Source organism: Tamandua tetradactyla, chromosome 23 (assembly GCF_023851605.1).
Source record: "Tamandua tetradactyla isolate mTamTet1 chromosome 23, mTamTet1.pri, whole genome shotgun sequence".
In the NCBI taxonomy this organism is placed as follows: domain Eukaryota; kingdom Metazoa; phylum Chordata; class Mammalia; order Pilosa; family Myrmecophagidae; genus Tamandua; species Tamandua tetradactyla.
The window spans coordinates 17,391,304-17,403,640 of record NC_135349.1 but is presented as its reverse complement, the minus strand read 5'-3'; the positions used below and the strand labels follow the sequence as shown (position 1 = coordinate 17,403,640).

The 12,337-nt window shown below is 42.3% G+C and overlaps 1 pseudogene; it reads right to left on the bottom strand.

Annotated features, from left to right (window-relative positions):
• Window positions 1-8,806: 8,806 nt before the first annotated feature.
• LOC143666508 (double homeobox protein B-like) lies at window positions 8,807-12,336 on the bottom strand (annotated as a pseudogene).
• Between the last annotated feature and the right edge of the window lies 1 nt (window position 12,337).

The following is a 12,337-nucleotide window of genomic DNA, read 5'->3' as shown; positions in this document are numbered from 1 at the left end:
GCTGGGTCATATGGCAATTCTATATTCAGCTTTTTGAGGAACCGCCAAACTGCCTTCCACAGTGGTTGCACCATTTGACATTCCCACCAACAGTGGATAAGTGTGCCTCTTTCTCCGCATCCTCTCCAGCACTTGTCATTTTCTGTTTTGTTGATAATGGCCATTCTGGTGGGTGTGAGATGATATCTCATTGTGGTTTTGATTTGCATTTCTCTAATGGCCAGGGACATTGAGCATCTCTTCATGTGCCTTTTGGCCATTTGTATTTCCTCTTCTGATAGGTGTCTGTTCAAGTCTTTTTCCCATTTTGTAATTGGGTTGGCTGTCTTTTTGTTGTTGAGTTGAACAATCTCTTTATAAATTCTGGATACTAGACCTTTATCTGATATGTCATTTCCAAATATTGTCTCCCATTGTGTAGGCTGTCTTTCTACTTTCTTGATGAAGTTCTTTGATGCACAAAAGTGTTTAATTTTGAGGAGCTCCCATTTATTTATTTCCTTCTTGAGTGCTCTTGCTTTAGGTTTAAGGTCCATAAAACCGCCTCCAGTTGTAAGATTCATAAGATATCTCCCAACATTTTCCTCTAACTGTTTTATGGTCTTAGACCTAATGTTTAGATCTTTGATCCATTTTGAGTTAACTTTTGTATAGGGTGTGAGACATGGGTCTTCTTTCATTCTTTTGCATATGGATATCCAGTTCTCTAGGCACCATTTATTGAAGAGACTGTTCTGTCCCAGGTGAGTTGGCTTGACTGCCTTATCAAAGATCAAATGTCCATAGATGAGAGGGTGTATATCTGAGCACTCTATTCAATTCCATTGGTCGATATATCTATCTTTATGCCAATACCATGCTGTTTTTGACCACTGTGGCTTCATAATATGCCTTAAAGTCAGGCAGCGCGAGACCTCCAGCTTCGTTTTTTTTCCTCAAGATGTTTTTAGCAATTCGGGGCACCCTGCCGTTCCGGAATTCATTTCTTAAGTTCCTTGAGTTTCATCTGACTTTTATCCTCTTATAAAGGACTCCAGAAAGAGGATTAAAATCCACTTTGAATGGGCCAGGTCACATATCCATGGAAACAACCTAATCAAAATGTCCACCCACAAAAGGTGTGTCCCCCACAGGGATGGATTAAGAGAACATGGCCTTTTATGGGGTACATAACAGCTTCAAACCAACAGTTGACTATATTTGTGTGGGTTTATTTCTAGGCTTTCAATGCTGTTCTGATCTCTGCATCTATTCTCCCACAAAATACCATGCTGTCTTGACTACTGTAACTTTATAGTAAGTCTTGAAGTTGGGTAGTGTCAGTCCTCCAACTGTATCCTTTTCTCACTATTGTATGAGCTGTCTCCCTTTTCTTCACTATTCTGTTAGTTATTCAGGCTCTTTTGCGGTTCTATGTAAACTTTAGAATCAGTTGTCTATACATACAAATTACCTGGCTGGGATTTTGATTGGGATTGCTTTCTACCTATAAATCAAGCTGGGAAGAGCTGACATCTTAACAATATTGGATCATCCTATCTATGAACATGAAATATTCCTTCATTTATTCAAATCTTGTTTGATTTGCTTATGGAGTTTTGCAGTTATCTGAACGGCAAAGTTATCTTGTACATATTTTGTCAGATTTGTATCTAAGTATTTCATCTTTTTAGGTGCTAATGTAAATGGCATTGCTTTTTATTTTCAAATTTCAAGCGTGCATTGCTGGTATACAAGAAAGCCTGTTATCCAACAACCTTGCTATATTTATTTATAAGTTTCAGGAGAATTGGGGAATTTCTGCACAGACAGTCATGTCATCTGTGGACAAAAGCAGATGTATTAGCTAGGGTTCTCTAGAGAAACAGAATCAGCAGGAAATATCTGTAGATATAAAATTTACAAAAGTGTCTCATGTAACCATGGGAATGTAGAGTCCAAAATCTGTAAAGCAGGCTGTGAAGCTGACAATTTCAATGAACTGTCTGGATGAATTCCACAGGAAAGGCTCACTGGGCTGAAGAAGAAAGAAGACTGTCTCTTCTGAATCCTCCATAAAAGCCTTCAAGTGATTACATTAAGTGTCACTCATTGCAGAAGAAGTCCCCTTGGCAGATTACAAATGTAATCAAGTATGGATGCAGCCGACATGATCATGATTTAATTCTATGAAATGTCCTCACAGTGACAGGTCAGCACTTGCCCAAACAGACAAACGGGTACCACCATCTGGCCAAGTTGACACATGAACCTGACCATGACAGTCCACCCCTTGTCAATTTGGCAGCTATACACATCACCTTAAACCATATTTAATTTCTAAATAGAAAACAATGAGACACATTTTTTTCCCTCACCTAACAATACTCAACTGTCCTGCATACAACCAGAAACACATTAAATCTCCCCAGAACAGGGTGCAAGTCCTTGGGCAATATTCATTCTTAAACTTGATATCTTTTTTTAATTAATTAAATTCTTGTTTCACAATCACACAGTCAATCATCTTCAAGAAACATGGCTACTGGAACACAGCTCAACATTTTCAGGCAGTTCCCTCCAGCCTCTCCATTACACCTTAACTAAAAAGGTGATATCTAGATAATACATAAGAATAACCTCCAGGATAACCTCTTGACTCTGTTTGGAATCTCTCAGCCATTGAAACTTTATTTTGTCTCATTTCATTCTTCACCCTTTCGGTCAAGAAGGTTTTCTCAATCCCTTGATGCTGAGTCCCAGCTCATTCTAGGATTTCTGTCCCACGTTGCCAGGAAAGTCACACTCCTGGGAGTCATGTCCTACATAGAGAGGGCAGAGGTAGTGAGTTTGCTTGTTGGGTTGGCTGAGAGAGACAGGCCACATCTGAGCAACAAAAGAGGTTCTCTGGAGGTGACTCTTAGGCCTTATTTTAAGGAGGCTTAGCCTGTCCTTTGCAGGGTTAAGTTAAACTTGATATCTTACAACTTAAATACTATAACATGAACAAAACAGCATCACAGTCCTCATTTCTGTAACTGATCACGTGGTTGTAGTCCATATTTATCACTACCTGCTCCCACTGCCCATTCCATGTTCCCTTTACCCTCAGCAAACACTTCAGATGGCTGTGGTTCTTTGCCTGGTAGGGTGACCCAAACCTTCATTCTTGAAGTTTCAGAACCATTGGTAGTCCTGCTTGGATTGGGTTGTTTCAGTTTTCCATTGATTTTAATCACAGGGCATGTTAGTACTAAAAGACGGCTTAGGGGATCACCTATATTCCAGGAAAACTCTTCTTTACCTCCATTGTGTAGTTGCAGTCCTATTTCCCCCTGATAGTCAGGGTCAATCACCCCAGCCAGTAATGTAATCCCCTTCTTGGCTTGTTGATCGAGAGGCATGAGTAGCCCAGAGTGATCAGGTGGCAGTCTTAGATCCCAGTTCAATGGAATCATAGTTGTTTCTCCTGGTGGAAGTGCTCCCCCTTTTGGAACTAAAACCGGTAGACCAGCAGAGCTCAAGGTCACAGAGACAGGAAGCAAAAATTTTCCTAGTGGATCACTAGGGGTAATAGTAGTGCCACTCCCATTTCCACCCCTTGGTTCCTGGACTCATGGATCCTGGCTATGGGAGAAACAGCACCATACAGTAGATGCTGATTCAGAGCATACACAGCTTCCTGGAGAACAGTAACCCAACCCTTCAAGGTACTGCCACCTAGTTGACACCATAATTGAGTTTTCAAAAGGTCATTCCACCGTTCTATCAATCCAGCTGCCTCTGGATGATGGGGAACATGGCAAGACCAGCGAATTCCACGAGCATGTGCCCATTTGCACATTTTATTTGCTGTGAAGTGTTTCTTGATCAGAAGCAATGCTGTGTTGAATAACATGATGATGGATAAGGCATTGAGTAAGTCCATGGATGGTAGTTTTCACAGAAGCATTGAGTACAGGGAAAGCAAACCTATACCCAGAATATGTGTCTATTTCAGTTAGAACAAATCACTGCCCCTTTCATGAAGGGAGTGGTCCAATGTAATCAACCTGCCACCATGTAGCCAGCTGGTCACCTCGGAGAATGGTGCCATATTGGGAGCTGAGTGTGGGTCTCTGCTGTTGGCAGACTGGGCCCTCAGCAGAGGCTGTAACCAGTTCATCCTTGGTGAGTGGAAGTCCATGTTCCTGAGCCCATGCATAACCTCCATCCCTACCACCATGACCACTTTGTTCATGAGCCCACTGGGCAATGTCAGGAGTTGCTAGGGAAAGAGGCTGACTGGTATCCACAGAATGGGTCATCTTATCTACTTGATTATTAAAATCTTCCTCTGCTGAAGTCACCCTCTGCTGCACATTCACATGGGATACAAATATCTTCATGTTTTTAGCCCACTCAGAAAGGTCTATCCACATACTTCTTCCCCAGACCTCTTTGTCACCAATTTTCCAATTATAGTCTTTCCAAGTCCCTGACCATCCAGTCAAACCATTAGCAGCAGCCCAAGAGTCAATACACAAATGCACCTCTGGCCAGTACTCCTTCAAAGCAGAATGAACAACCAGGTGCACTGCTCGAAGTTCTAACCACTGGGAGGATTTCTCCTCACCACTGTCCTTCAGGGACACCCCAGAAAGGGATTCAAATGCTGCAGCTGTGCACTTCTGGGTGGTGTTGTACTGAACTATCTGTAAACCAGGACCGGGTTTTCTCTTCCTCAGTCAATTCACTGTAAGGAACTCCCCAAGAGGCCATAGCTCTGGTCTGGGAAAAAGAAGGTAATGTGACAGGAGCAGAGACCATGGGCATTTGGGCCACTTCCTCATGTAACTTACTTGTGCCTTCAGGACCTGCTCTGGCCCTATCTCTTATATACCATTTCCATTTTATGATGGAGTGCTGCTGCACATGCCCAACTTTATGGCTTGGCAGGTCAGACAAAACCCAGTTCATGAAAGGTAACTCAGATCTCATGGCAACTTGGTGGCCCATGGTTAAGCGTTCAGTCTCTACTAAGGCCCAGTAGCAGGCCAAAAGCTGTTTCTCAAAAGGAGAGTAGTTATCTGAAGCAGATGGTAAGGCTTTGCTCCAAAATCCTAAGGGTCTGCGTTGTGATTCTCCTATAGGGACCTGCCAGAAGCATCCAGACTGCATCTCTATTTGCCACTGACACTTCCAGCACCATTGGATCTGCTGGATCATACAGCCCAAGTGGCAGAGCAGCTTGTACACAGCCTGGACCTGTCACAGAGCCTCTTCTTGTTCAGGTTCCACTCAAAATTAGCACCTTTTCTAGACACTCAATAAATGGGCCAGAGCAGCACCCCCAAATGAGGAATAAGTTGTCAACAAAATCCAAAGAGATCAACTCAGTGTTTTGCCTCTTTTTTGGTTGTAGGAGGGGCTAGATGCAGCAACTTATCCTTCACCTTAGAAGGGGTATCTCAACATGCCCCACACCACTGGACACCTAGAAATTTCACTGAAGTGGAAGGCCCCTGTATTTTTGTTGGATTTATCTCCCACCCCCTGACATGCAAATGCCTTACCAATAAGTCTAGAGTAGTTGCTACTTCTTCCTCACTAGGTCCCACCGACATGGTATCATGAATATAATGGACAAGTGTGATGTCTTGTGGGAGGTAGAAGTGATCAAGGTCCCTGTGGACAAGATTATGACATACGGCTGGAGAGTTGATATGCCCCTGAGGTAGGACAGTGAAAGTATATTGCTGATCTTGCCAGATGAGAGCAAACCATTTCTGATGGTCCTTACTAACAGCTATTGAGAAAAAATGTGTTTGCCAGATCAACAGCAGCATACCAGGTGCCAGGGGATGTACTGATTTTCTCAAGCAATGATACCATATCTGGAAGAGCAGGTGCAACTGGAGTTACCACCTGGTTGAGCTTATGATAATCTACTGTCATCCTTCAAGACCCATCTGTTTTCAGCACAGGCCAAATAGGAGAGTTGAGTGGGGATGTGGTGGGAATCACCACCCCTGCATCCTTCAAGTCCTTAAGAGTGTCAGTAATCTCTGCAATCCCTCCAGGAATCTGGAATTGCTTCCGATGTACTATTTTGCTAGGTAGGGCAGTTCTAGTGGCTTCCACTTGGCCTTTCCCACCATAATAGCCCTCAGTCCATGAGTCAGAGAGTCAATGTGGGGATTCTGCCAGTTGCTCAGTATGTCTATTCCAATTATGTATTCTGGAACTGGGGAAATAAGTACAGAATAAGTCCAGGAACCCACTGGACCCACTGTGAGATGGACCTGAGATAAAACTCCATTGATCACCTGACCTTCATAAGTCCCCACTCTGACTGGTGAACCAGAGGGACGTTTTGGGTCCCCTGGATTTAATATCACTTCTGAACCAGTATCTAATAATTCCCCAAATATCTGATCATTTCCTTTTCCCCCAGTGCACAGTTACCCTGGTAAAAGTTCACTGGTCTCCTTGGGGAAGGCTTGGAGGAAGATTTACAGTACAAATCTGTGGTAGTGTAACAGGGTCCTCCCCCAAAAGGGACCCTGTCTCACCCTCATTCAAGGGGCTCTGGATCTGTAAACTGTCTCAATTCTGGAAATTGATTAAGGGGCTGTGACTCTCCGTTTTTGTAATTCAGGTTAGACTTCTGTTCACTTGACCTAGAACTCTTTTGTTTATACAGCTCAAACACGAACTTAGTAGACTGCCCATCTATTGTATTTCTAGGTACCCCATGATTTACTAGCCAATGCCACAAGTCTATGTGAGTCAGATAATTTTGACTCTTGCTTTGAGTCTGCTGTCTATTATGGTAGCCACGTCCATCTTGTCTTTGGTGATTAAGTGCTGCCACCTGGCTTCTGCCAACTCAGGATCTGGTCATCCCCATTGTGTTTAAGGATTCCAGCTCAGTGACAGCAATTCCCACAACAATATCTGACCTACAGAGAAGTGCAACTACAGAGCTCTTCAGAGATGATGGCACTAATCTCACAGATTTATTTCTCACAGTTCTGGTAAAAGGTGCATCCTATGGATATTCCTGGGGTGTAAGAGCAGCCTTTGCATGATAAATACACTCTAACATTCTAATCCCTCTAAGCCTCTGGATCCTCTCATCTACATTATACCAGGGCACTTCTGGCATTTCAACTTCAGGTAATGTTGGCCACCTTTTGATCTATGTTTCAACCAACCATCCAAACAAACTGTTAATGCCTTTTTCTAACCCCTCAAGCTATCACATTGAATGCAGAATCTCTGCTTAGTGGAAAACTCATGGAGTTCTTTTGGAGTAGGATGTACCTCCTCATGGGTGATACTTTGTATTTCACCTTTAGGGGCCTGTTGGGACTTTAGTTAAAGGTTTGGAAGAAATCAGGGGTGGTGGGGGTGGGTCATGAAAAGAATTAGAAGTATCTTCCAAGCCATTTGTTTCAGGGCATTCATTTGCAGTTTCATCTGGTGAAACATTAATCACTCTAGGGCTAATCCCTTCAGGAGGAAGTTAGGTGGCCAAGTCCTCAGGACAGGCTGGAGGTGTGGTGGCTCAGGGCACACTATTACAGGGTCATTTAGAGAAGACTCAGCATGACCTAGGGTTTCAACCTCTCCACCGACATCACTAGCAATCCATATGTCACCATCCCATTTTTCAGGGTCCCATTCCTTTTCAATCAATGCCCTCACTTTAACAGAAGACACCATGCAAAATTGAGATTTCAGTTTATATCGTAAAGTTGTTATTCTAACAATATTATTCTGAGTCTCTTTTTTGGAGATCTCAAGTCTATAGCTACAGGAAATAAGATTTTCCTTCTGGACACCCATTGTACATTTACAGCTGTCAGATGGAGCCAATCCCTTTCACTCATTAATGTACATAATACATCTAGCAATAGCCAACATTTCTATACCTCCTATCTCCGCAAAACTCCATAAAGGTGCCAAAAACATTATCCCCCAGAGCCTGGCTTCATACAAGCGAAGCATTAGAAGAATCCAATGGTGATATTTTCACTATTTCTTTTGCCATCTCACCCCATGATTGGCAGTATCATTCTGATTATGGGAAACAGTCCTTAGTGCCTTTGAGTCCAGTCAGAATAGAATACCAATTGTAAAAACCCATTTTTAAGATTCTGTTTCTTAAGAGCCACCCCACTTCCAGTACCAAGCTGTATTGGCTAGGGTTCTCTAGAGAAACAGAATCAGCAGGAAATATCCATAGATATAACATTTATAAAATGTCTCATGGAACCATGGGAATGTAGAATCCAAAATCCGTAGGGCAAGCTGTTCGTCCAGACCCTCCTGGACGAACTCCACAGGAGAGGCTCACCAGGCCGAAGAAGGAAGAGAGTCTGACTCTTCTGAATCCTCCTTAAAAGACTTCCAGTGATTAGATTAAGCATCACTCATTGCAGAAGACACTCCCCTTGGCTGATTACAAATGCAATCAAGTATAGATGCAGCTGACGTGATCATGATTTAATTCTATGAAATGTCCTCACAGTGACAGACAGGCCAGCACTCATCCAACCAAATGGGATTTGACTTCTTCCTTTCCAATTTATATACCTTTTATTTCCAAATACATTCATCTGAGAAGAGTCCCCTGTATTATTGATACATCACAATCTGTTTAGTCATCCCTTATTGATGAACACTGAGGTAGTTTCTAGTTCCCAATTCAAACCCTCACAGATGGAAGGAAAAAATTTTACCTTATTAAACTTACATTATCAAGAAACATTGCATCCCCCTACTTTTTCATATTTAATCATCTTTAATTCAAATGCAAAAGCTTAATATAATCCGTTTGTAGGGCTTGGGATCTGTTCTTTAAAAAACAAGGATGGGGAATGCAACAGATGATCTTTTCTACTTTTTTCACCAAAAACTTTCAAGGAAAGGATAGATCCTAGGGCCATACATCCTCTCACTTTTTACATGTCAAACTAATTTTAAATTTGACCTCCCAACATGCCCAAAGTCAAGAAATGCAGATTAAGTTCCTGTAAGACCCGTTTTCTTCACTTGTGTTCTGTGACAGTTCTTGGGTTTGTCCAGACTGCTGATGGCATGATGATTTTAGGGAGAAGGTCAGATTTGTTATGTAAATGCTTTTACATCGAGGATTCAGCAAATGTATCTGCTAACCTGGTGCTCATGATGCTTCCAGAGTCAGGATGGAGCTTCTGACGAATCCCTTTCTCCAGGAATTGAGTAGAGAAAGTAAGCACTGCCCACAAGACAGAGCCACAGCCTCTATTTGGGTTCCAGTATGGTTTATTCTTGTTCCCAAGTGTAATGTCCTCATTGTTCATTATCTTTAAATCTTTCTGATTTTACGTCAAAAGAAAGGAGGTCTGGCCCAGGGTTGTGACTGTTTTTATTTATTTATTTATTTTTTCGTGCATGGTCTGGGAACCTAAGCCAGGTCTCCCACATGGAAGGTGGGCATTCTACCATTGAACCATGGCCCACGATTGTTGAAAAGGACATCTACCTTCTCCTATAGCTGAGCCTCTGGTGAGCTTGGCAGCATGTAGAACAGCACTGAAATTCTTCCTCACTGAGGGGTGGCTGGGGTCCTGGAGGGTCCTCTTTCTGAGCAAATGGATTCAGAAGAGATTGTACATCTAACACATAGTCTATAGATGGCAGAGTTCATTCCAAAGGCTTGAGGTGGTTGGTCAAGCAGATGATATGGCTGCTGCACTGACTGGGCCCCAGGTCTGCGCCAGTGTGGCCAGCAGCCTGCTGCAGTGTCCCTTTGGGAGGTTCCCAGTCTGCATTCAGAGCCAGGTGCCCCTCATCCCACCACCACATAATATAAGAAATGTCAGGTTCATGGGTGTCTTCAGGCTCAGGCTGAAAAAAGTCCTTTAACTGGTACTTTCCTGCCAGTGTGCGCATTGTGATCATGGCATTTTTCTTGGTACCAGGGCCAGAAAGGAGTCTCTGCATCTGAGATGCCCCTGCCCAGAGCTGGTGGAATTGTCAAGTGATTCATAGGAGTCAGGGGTTGTCAGAGTTCTCTCCTCCCTGCACAGCCTGGATGGGCTGAACCATCATGATACACAGTTCCTGGTTCTTACAGACCCGACCCAGGCACCAAGGAACAAATGACCCACGGAGTCGGAGGAAGAACAATGAGAAATGCTTGGTTCTTGCAGAAGGAATTTGGGGGGAAGAAAATGAAGAGAACTACTCGGGAGAGTGGACAGGTCCATTTGGTACTGCCAATGAGTCAGATCTGGCCTTCCACTTGTGCTGTCTTCCAAGGGATTTATGGATTCCCTTTTGCTCTGCTCTGAGTGCTGATCACTTAAGTTCAGAAAGCATTTTTGAATTCTTGGTTCCGGGGTGCCCACTATTTGCTTAGCCAGTTCTTCTCTGGTAGCAGAATTAGGGATATGGTTCCTCTCAATGGCTTGACCTAGGACACATGTCTGAGATCTCCTGGTGGGCATCTGGGGTCTTCTGGCTTCTTTTGGTTGGTATTCTTGAGTGCAAGGCTGAGGCTTGCCCTTTTCTGGTTTAGTCCTTTTCATAAGAAGCAACCAAATCTGCAGCTTCAAAACCACCCACAAATGCTATACTCCAGAATGTCTATTTCTTTGGCAAATCACTCCCTGGCAGCTTTGTCAGGGTAAGGGTTTTTCTGAAACCATGCTTGGAGGGTGGCCACTTGACTCTTGTAAACATTTCCAGGCTTTTCTTTGAACTGTTCCACTTGAAGTGCTTTCAAATTCATACTGGGAAGAGTCACCTGGATTCCACAAAGACTAAGGGTCAATTAAGTAGCTTCCAAAAACATAGGAATTATGAAGCCTTATGTTTTTTTTTTTTTTTAATTTTTATCCTAGTAACATATATACAACCTAAAAAATTCCCCCTTTTAACACATTCAAATATATAATTCACTGGTATTAATTACATTCATAATGTTGTGCTATCATCACCATCATCTATTACCAAAACTTTTCCATCACCCAAAAGAGAAATTCTGTACCAATGAAGTGTTAACTCCCCCTTCCTCACTCTCATCCCAGATTTTGATAACCTGTATTTTGGTGTCTGACTCCATGAATTTAGGCTGCCTCTATTTCATATCAGTGAGATCATACAACATTTGTCTTTTTGTGCCTGATTTATTTCAATCAACATGAAGGTTCATCTATACTGTCACATGTATCTGAACTTCATTCCCTTTTATGACTCTATAAAATTCCACTGTATGACCATACTACATTTTGCTTATCCCTTCATCTGTTGATGGACACTTGATTGCAACTGTGAATAATGATGCTCTGAACATCCACATGCAAATATCTGAGTCTTTACTTTCAATTTCTTTGGATATACCTATAAGTGGAATTGCTGGATCATGTGGTTAACTCTATACTTAACCTTCTGAGGAATCACTGAAGTGCTTTCCACGGTGGCTGCTCATTTTACATTCCCACTAATAATTTATGTGTGCTTCTAATTCTCCACATCCTCTCTAATACACATTTTCTACTTTTTAACAGTAGCCATTCTACTGAGTGTGAAATGGTATCTTATTGTGGTTTTGATTTGCATTTCCTTAATGGCTAAGGATGTTGAACATCTTTACATGAGCTTATTGGCTGTTGGGGATTAAAACATGTCCCCCCAAAAGGTAATTCTGATCCCAATCCTTGGTCCTATGGGTCTGAATTCATTTGTAAATAGGACCTTTGACAATGTTACTAGTGAGGGTGTGCACAAATGGAATGAGGGAGGGCCTTAATCCATTACGGCTGAAGTCTTTATAAGCAAAGGAAACTGGCCACGGAAAAATGCCACATGAAGCTGCCAGAAGCTGAACGTCAATAGGCCCAGGAAGACAAAGGAGAAAACACTGCTATGAGCACTGCCATGTGACAGAAAAGCAAATGAACAAGGATATCCAGCAGCCAGTCTCAGAATGTCACTTTCTTTAGAAACAAAGCATCACCTTGCTCATGTTTCAATGCTGGGCTTCTAGCTTCAAAACCATGAGCCAATAAATTCCCACTGTTTAAGGCAACCCACTGTATGGTACTTATTTTAGTAGCAAGAAAATGAAAATATTGCCTACTTGTTTAATATCTTTGGAGAAATGTCTGTTCAAGTTGGTTGTCAAAATGAGTTGTCTTTTTGGTGTTGAGTTGTAGAATTATTTATCTATTCTAGATATGAAATCCTTGTCAGATGTGTGGTCTCCATTTTTTTTCTACCATTCTGTAGGCTGTCTTTTCATTTTCATGAGAATGTCCTATGATGCACAAAGGTTTTTAATTCTGATGAAGTTCAATTTATTCATTTTTTTCCTTTGTGGCTT